The sequence below is a fragment of the Neodiprion pinetum genome, chromosome 5 (assembly GCF_021155775.2).
Source record: "Neodiprion pinetum isolate iyNeoPine1 chromosome 5, iyNeoPine1.2, whole genome shotgun sequence".
NCBI lineage: Eukaryota > Metazoa > Arthropoda > Insecta > Hymenoptera > Diprionidae > Neodiprion > Neodiprion pinetum.
In genome coordinates, this window is record NC_060236.1 from 3,913,925 (window position 1) to 3,923,620 (window position 9,696).

A 9,696-nucleotide genomic window follows, 5' to 3' on the forward strand; every position below is an offset into this window, starting at 1 on the left:
ATCTAGTTGCGCTAGTCTCGGTATAATAATAAACCAAACTAGCTTGTGCCGGACATTCGGAATTATACCGAATAAATTTTGCCTATTTAACCGAGGCGCGATTATTAAAACGCAAATAATGCCGACCGGTGATTTTAGAGTGCTTCGAAAGAGAAGGAAAAAAAAAAAAAGAGAAGAGAAAAATAGACAGAGAGAGAGAGAGAGAGAGAGAAATGAAAATCGAAAGCAAGGCCTCGAAATTGTACGAATTGCACAGCGAACAGCTCTCGCATATTGATCTCTTCAAACAATTTTGACACACTTAAGTACCGACGTGTCTGAGACATATTTTTTCATTTTTTTTTTCCTTTCCTTTTAAACAGTAATCAGTGAAAAAATCAATCAAAATATTGCAGCAAGAGGTGAATAAATAATCACAAAGTTATGTACGAACCTTTTTTTTTTCGAAATTTTGTTCTATCGTAACTTGAATTTCATCACTTCAATATTCGCAACCAATTAATTCGGAATTCGGCGCTCTCGGATCTTTTCAAATTCGGAACTTCAACCCCGGCCCCACTTGACGTACGGAATATGAATCGCCGAGGATCTCCATGGGCAGGAAGAAGAAGCAATCGGCGTATTTCCGGTCATTCTATTCTCGACAGCGAGCTCGTATTTCGCAAGGTGTACCCGAGTATTTATTTATTCTACACGTTACACACACACGTAAAGTTATACGCGATGTCGTTTAAGAGGGAGAAAAAATATCAATTAACAAACGCGTAAACTTTTCACACGTGTTGAACCGTACAATGCTCTAACAACAAGTGCACTGAGAAAAATTTCGTTTGTCACAGTGACTAGCAAAATTGAGTAAAACGGGCATCGTTAAAGAAAAAACTGTTTGAATATGCAACCACAAAGAAAAGCGAAAAATCACCTCAAGATCGGAATCTCCGATTCTCGTCAAGCGTTTACTCTGATTTCCGGTCTTCCCCCAGCTTCCGGTATGATCTCTAATTACGTACGTGCGTTCTTACGTGAAAAAAAAAAAAAAAAAGACGGAGTCTGAGATAATCGTCACAGGGCTGCATTTAGACTTCGTTTCTTCGTAAAAATAACAACAATCGTGTAAATCGATGGATTCTTTTTTTTTTTTTCTCACGATGTTGATCGACGTTCCGGACAAATTGTATACGTCAGGTGTCAGGAATTGTGTAACAATTAGGTATGTACAGGAGGTACAGAGAGCGTCGTGTGTGCAACAAACTGGTATTAATTTATAACTATACACACGTACAGATAGACAGACTTCTATCGCCTCTCACTTCTCAGCTCTACAGCGCATTTTTGTATTAATTTTTTACAACCTCGTCAAAGTAGTTTAAACACCGTGTACGGTTCACGTTCCGTAATCCATTCACCGATCATTTATACAGTTGCAACGTTTCCGCTTTTTGCGGGTTATTCGAAAAATCCTAATTCACTCGCCTCGTGATATCGAATTCGGTGATTTGTTCGTCTTATCGTGGGATGAAAATAAGCGTGAGAAAAAAAAAAAATAAATAAAAAATAAAAAGCTAGAACCGTAGTAAAAAAAATAAAAAGTGGCCTACGGCATCTGATCGGATTGCGAAATTCTCAAATTTTCAGCAACTGGTTGATACAGTATTGAGTAAGACTTCCGAATCCCATGCATGTATAAAAGTACAAATTATACATTTATCGTCAGATGTATAATTAAACGTTACGACCTTACGAAACCGTAAAAATATTAACATAAATACATTAAGAATTCAATTGTTTCCACTTAAGAAAGAGATACACGTTTGCGATATCCGGTGATGCAGGTTTCTTGGTATTATTCTACCGTAATAATTATACATCCGTGTATCATCGTTTTATCAAGATGATAATATATATATATATATGTTACATAGACGAACAATCGAAAGAAATAACAACCCGATTCGGAAAGTTACTTTTCGTCTCGAGAATATGACAAGTATCGGAAACTTTCATTTTCACGATCATCGGCGTTGCTTTTTTTTTGTTCGTTTGTTTGTTTATTTGAAGAAAAAAAAAAATTACTTCTTTTTTCGCTCCTCGTTATTTGCGATTTCTACAGATCGTCCTCCTCGTATCTCGACGGCATAATTCCGTCAGTTCGCAAGATGACTCGAGACACTCGATGGGAGAAAGTGGCTTTGAGTGCCCCGCCCCGAAGTAAAATAAATGCATTCCATTCTGCCGCACGAGAGGTATACCTCTACAGAGAATAAAACCGAGTCGTGATTAAATTCTCGAATCCCAATAATGATGATGATGATGATGAGCGCTATCGTCGCAATAGTAAAAGTTCCAAATTGCAATCCAATTGCACGATTCCGCTGCATCTGTAATAAAATTTATGCACATTATTCGTAAATTGTATTATACCTGCATCGTGTATACATTGTATGGGACATTCCACGTTTAATTAAGAGCTCATATATCTCATCCCCTTCGATTTTGATCATTTTCTTGGTACGATGTTCTTTTACCAAACCCAAAAAGGGGAATTTGTTGAAATTTTCTTTAGACACTACATAGTGAGATTTTTAAAAAATTGTACAAGCAATCCGGAGAAATCAAATTTTTTTTCAATCTCTAAAAATTCACACATATTCTATGATTCGAAATGTACGATAATTTTTCAGCACCACGCGATAATGGGATCTCAGTTTAGACTAGTTTTTTTTTTTTTTTGTTATACCGTGTTCCAAATAGTTTTCAGAATCACATCATATTCACGATTCAGTGATCTAGGAATAGAAAGAAAAGAAAAGAAAACTCCAATATCGACTTGACAGGATTAAAAACTTGTGAAAAAAATAGTAAATACTGAAATTCAATAATCGCGTGGTGCATAAAAATCAAAGAATCTTCGCGAATTTTTTCAGATTTAAAAAAATTGGATTTTCAGAATCGGTTTTTCGATTTTTCTTTTCAAATTTCACCGGTGGCTGAAAAAATCTGTTAAAACATTCCGAGACCTTTTTGGATCGGTAAGAATATCGTACTAAAAAATAATCAAAATCGAAAGGGGTGAAGTACATGAAATGCTGATTTGACATGGAATGCCCCATATATATATATATATATATATATATATATATATATACATATTACCGCGTTTAATCGAAAACTTAATATGTAGATGGTAGCGTCAATTTTCCATTACCTATAATAACTTAGCGATTGATGCAGCGCCGACTGTAATATACGAGTAATATGAAAAGAATAAAAAATATTACGTCTCTCATAATCGTGTACAATAATTTATAATATTTATACACATCACCTCTCGATCTTTTAATTTTTGTTCAGTCAATTGTTTCGCCAACAGGTATTTATTACGATCGACTATATCAATGGCTTACAATAATAGAGGTCAACAAAAGAAAAGTTTTTTTTTTTTTTTGTTGTTCAACTTTGTATTCAAATACTTAGATTTTGATTCCATACATCGATTAAAAACCAAAATATTTATTCATTACTTGTAAAGTTTGCTTTTCTCTTTTTTACGTTGATAAATAATTCCCAGACAAGTATGAATATTCAATCTGTGTTCTAGACATGTGAGATTTTCATTTCTTCTACGTAACTGATGAAAGTTGAAAAAAGTTTTCATTAGATGAAGTTTGCTTTTTTAGAAACCAGTCGGTAATTTTAAATTTTCTCCATTTTCTCAAACATATAACGTAAATAACGATTAAACAAACTTCATTTTCGCACTCGAACGACTTGCGTACAAAGATTCAAACGCGAAACTAAAGTTTGTTCAATTATTTATAATACATATCCTTCGGATTTCTACAAAAGCAAACATTACCCAATGAAAACGATTTTTTCTTTCATCAGTTGCGCGAAAGAAGTCGAAATTCGACATCACCGTTGTAATTCACACACGCGTATCGTAATTCATTGACTCTGTTTCACGTTACTCAAGGATAATTCGGTTTCGCTCTGAATGACGCGTTAAAAATTTCACTATTAACACGTATATGTATATATAATTTTTCAATATATATATATATATATATATATATACACACCTGTTTGCACGTTAACACGTATCATCTGTCCGCAGATGAGCAATGAACTTGACCGGAAGTGGGTCACGTCCAAGGCGTACGAAGTCCTTTCCACCTGCGGACACCGCCTCGCAGCATCCGCCTATCTCTTTTTCTCTCTTTCTCTCTTTCTCTCTTTTTCTCTTTCCCTCTTTCTCTCTTTCTCATCCTCATCTCTCGGCTGCCGGAGTGTTAATTGTTTCCTGTGCGATTAGAACGTGAATATATTTATTACGAAAATCTAGCCAATTAGGAAATTGATCGAGAGAAATTTTTTTTATCTGAAACTGTAACGTAAAACTATCTTTATGTATACATATATACAATAATTTGCTTATACTATAATTTTGATCTCTGATCGATAGTCAATTGTTATTACACAGTTGAGAAGGAGAATTAAAAAAAGGTTTTAAAGCGACATGATGGATTGAATCGTTAAAAAATTTACAAAAGACCCAAAAATCTTTCGCCTGACAATTTCCATCAAAATCGAAATATTCTTAGATTTTTTTTCAACCATATCGGATCGCTATTACGGATTTCACAATCTGACTCCAGATTCGTGATTAGCCACTCAAAAAACCGACTAGTAACCAACTTTCATAAAAATCCAATGGTTTTTAGTTATTTTTCTTTTTTCACCTGACCGAATACGCTAAATTTAAATTATGCAAATCTGATCTTAGATTTGTGACAAGTGACCTAAAAAAATCTCACGGTACGAATTTTCATTTAAATCCGTTCTCCCATTCTCAAGATATCGTAATTTTTATCCCATTTTTTACAATTTTGTTATTTGCATAATTCGAAAATTACCGAACCGATCAAAGCCAAAATCTAATCGTTTCTAAGTTTGGAAAAACCGCGTCGATTGAGACAAAAATAATTGAAATCCGGTAACTCGTTATCGACATATCGTCGGACAAAAAAATGGATCTGACGATGATCGAATGTGATTCTCTAAACTTCAAACCGTGAATATCTAGTGAAAATTAAACTTTTCATTTTCGGTTTAGTTACGATAACTTCTTCCTTTTTTTTTCTCCGAAAGCAGAGGAACGGGAAGTGAAATAAAAAAACCAAAAATTGACAAACGCCTACTTTTTTTCATTTCGCAATTACAAATTACGTACACTTTTGCGCCAATTGACTGCAAATTCATTCTCAACATCGTAACTATACTGTAAAAGTATTCGCGTACATACTCGCCGCATGATCTCGTTGTTACGAAATCACTTTCGGACACGTATATCCGTTACGTTAGACTACATTAGAGACTGTCGTCTTTTACGTCTCGTACTCGCACCTCGAATGCGCGTCGAATAAACGATCCTAAGAGCGGTGAAATAATCGCTTCTTTCTTTCCACTCGTTGCTCAAAGTGTTACGTGAGATCTCTGCGGCAAAACATGAAATAAAAAAACACACATCTTCTCTCATTTTTTTTTCTTTTCTTTTTTTTTTATCATAATAAAAGAATTCTTTTGATCAAACTTAAAGCGCGTAAAAAAACAACGTTTTATGATATTTTCATTAAAAAATTTGGATTAATCAGCTGCTGAGAAACGGTTTTCGGATAACTCGCGACAACTTTATCCGAAATCAAAAAACGACAAATTTTCCGTCGACAGGTGAGTATTTTTTGAAAAAAAAAAAAAAAAATCGATACTTGAATTCTCGTCAAAGTTCTGTGCAAAACGGAACGATATTCCATAAAATCTGCACCACGTGTTACCTTGTAAAAAATAACTTGCGCCCAATGAAAAATAAAAAAAAAGAAAAAAATCAGTTCTCAACGGCTAAATTTTCCAAATTTTGGCGTATGAAGATATCATCGATTTGTTACGTAAAGAGTAAAAAAAAAAAAAAAACGTACAGAGATAATTTATTTTGCCTTTCAATGCGACGAAACGAAACAAACCCCCGATGAATTTGTATCGTGATTTTAAACAAAAACAATTGTTCAATTTTTTTTTTCATTTTTTCAACCCGGTGTCACACACGCGTATAAACAGATGTTTCAAGTTTCTTCATGAAATTCGATCACGAATTATTTTCCGCACCGAGAAACGATTTTTAACAGAAAAATGAACGACCGGTTTTTTTCGCAACCGATCGTTTCGATCGGAGAATTATCTGCAATTCGGATTTCGGACACGTAATCTAAATTCTACGTTGCGCAATAATTATAGTTATATATATATACATACATACATATATATATATATATAAATATGTACATATATGTGTATATATACTTACCTGTAAGTTATAATAGTCATCGGCATGACGAATCCGACAGAAAAACGGCTTCACGGGTCTTTAAACTCTCAACTTTCGACTTTCAACTTTTAACCCGAATTATCGGCTGTTTCTTGTTACGTTACGCATAATTCCTGTAAAAATTTTTGTCACGATTTGAATCTGGTTAATAAATTTTAAGAGCGAAAGACAATGTAAATACAGGTAACGTATAATGCAACGGGAATTAAACACGAGATCGTGACAAGAACACGTAACTTCAATACCGCGGTAATAGTATTGCAAAAAAAAAAGAAAAAAAAAAAAACCGAGGTGAAAAATTATCTAACGCGTTGTTAATTAATAATTTTGTGGTATTTTTGGTGAAACAATTTAACGGCTGACGTTGCTTTCCAGTTTGCGTAATAATCCGAGGTATCGCAAAAAAATTATTCTTCGTGTATTTAAAGCGTGCGAATTTTTACGATTTTTCACCTGTGTAATACAAACACGCGTTAAACGAGACGTGAGTTGTTTTTTTTTTTTTTTTTTTTTTTCATTTAGAAGACGAAGTTTCGCGAATAGCTTTCAAGTTGAATAAATAAACGATCGTAAAACGCACTCTGTGAATTTGATAAAAAAAAATTCTTAAATTAAATCTTATCTTACATTATGTATAATTTTATATTTACAATATTGTATTACAAGGCGATTCTTGTATAATTAATATTCAAGCAACCAGGAGGTTTCGGAATTTTTTTCCAATCAAACAGCCCTGCTAAATTACACTGAGAGAAATTTTTAGTTTAGGTTACCGCTCGGTCTTTAACTATTTTCATTTTTTACCGCAATAGAAAAATACAGTTCCAGGTAGAAAATGAAAATTAGTCTTCTAGCCGTTACCGAAAAGTCTAGTATCCGTTACTATTCTTTCTCATTACGATCACTGTTGCTATATTTTCTTGCAACTGTTGCGAAAATTTAACGCTCGCGCAACGATAAATTGACGTTTAAAGCCTTGTTTAACTAAAAAAAGTAGAGCAAACCTCACAAACTGATTTTGCGTTGCAATAATTCCAGCAATAATCGAACACTTTTTTTCAACGATACCTGTTTTACCGAATTTTTTCCAGTTACTGTAACAAATGAAATTTTTCTCGGTGTAGAGCAGAAAAATATTTACCGTATGAAAAATCGTTCGATGGTGTTGGTTGTGCAAAATTTACCGTCGAACAAATTAATTTTCGCGAATAGGTTTACACCCACACACCTTACACACACTTTGACGAATTGCGATGCTGTGAGTTTCATAAATCAACGTCAGCCGCAAAGATGCTAGTCGGCTTCTAATTTAGCGAACGCGTACTTTGAGAGGGAGGGAAATTCGCGAGAGGGAAAGAAAAACAAACAAATTGAAAACAACAAGAAAAAAATGAATGAATAAATAAATAAATAAATAAAATGATTTACCAGAGAGACGATTTACGTCGCGTGGAAATATTTCATCATCATTATTATTATTATTATTATTATTACGTTGTAACGCAATAAGAAGAGAATGAGAATTTTACACGATATTTTTTATATTCTCATTTGCTTAAATTGCGCGCCGCCGGCTTCTTCGCGCCATTTCATCATCACTGATGCTCCGGATTTCCGTCTGAAAAATATATATGTATATGTATATTAAAAAACAAAAAGAAGATTAAAACGAAAGAAAGAAATCTCAGTCTCAGCCTCTCTCGGATTTTATACCGTCAAAATATTATTACTCTTTTTATTGTCTTACAATTTTAGGTTTATGATTACGCGAGAAAAGAAAATGAATAAAAATCTGCCGCGGTCCACAAGGTATTGTGAGAAAAAAAGAAAAAAAAAAAAGCGACGAAAAGAAAATAATTATATCACGGAAAGGAAGATGGGAAAAATTTTGACTAAACAATCGTGAAATCTACGTTCCGTTTTGTTCGATCTTTTCTTCAACATAGTTTTTCGTAACTCGTCTTCACCAATTTCGCTATACATTTTTCCTCAACAAAACAAAAACCGTTATCGCACCGATAATTTACGGGAAGATATGAGACGTGAAAAAAATTCTGTAAAAATTGACAAACATAGAAACTATAAAACCATATTATATCTAAAAAGGTATAAATAAATTTCTATCACACTTTGTGTTACGAAAAAAAAAAAAAAAAATCAGCCCCGAAAGAATGAGGAAATTAAAAAAAAAAAAAAATTTACGTATGAATAAAAATGTCAATAACAATCAAACTTCGCCTGTGATATTTTCTCTGCATGCATATACCGTATAATACCTACACACGAGTATACGATAATAAACGAGCGAGCGGAGAGAGTTAGTTCACCCAAAGATCTTACTTTCACATTCACCGTCGCACACATCGGGATGCTGGATCCAGCGGAGATCCCAAAGTTCAATGCCAAGTTACGTGTAATAAAAAAGCGCGTAGCGTCTCGGACAAATCTCTGTGGAGCTGTTAAGGAAATACTTCGGATCACAAATTTACAGCACTTGGTGTGTATACGTATGCATACATCTTGTGTGTGAATTATTCATCGCCTTAAACTTGACCCCAATATATTTTTACTCTGCGAAAATAAATGTGAATAACGACATTTGTTAGTGAAGATATGAAGATATATATATATATATATTTATATTAAACGTTGAATGAACGCAGAATTTTTCTCTACGTGTTGAAAAAAAGTATTTTTTGAACGATTGTCTTGCGAAAAAAAAAAAAAAAAATAGATTCCGAGACAAATCTCCAGCAAATTATTATACTTTACGTGTATAATACGAGACACATGTTTCCTTTTGCGTCGTAGTAGAAATTTTCTACACAAACAATATCTTTGGGAAAATAATTCATTTTTTAACATCGTAATATCGATTTCGTATGTGCTAATCGCGAGTTAAGTTTAGATTCGCAATCGATGCTTTGAATTGGCGATCGGTGATCGTCTTATTTACTTTTTTATTTCATTCCTAATTTCATTTATTTTCCTAACGTTAGTTCCAAGCGAGACACTTTCTCTCGCGCGTTCAAACTCCGTGCGTCGCTTCAATGTGAGTATGATCGTGAGAATGTTTGACCGTTTTATTTATTTATTTATTTTTTTTCAAACTCCATTACCTGAACGTCGTCACACGCGTTATTACCTACGTTACACGTTAAATCAATCTCCGCGTCACCGAACGATATTCAATTTTACTCCACTTTCGTACGCTTATCAAATCCTCGCGAAAATCATTAGCTGTAAATAGTTTTTTTTTATCTTAATATTACTAGACTTCATATTTCACCCGGCAAAACGTTGTTTGGATGTTTCTG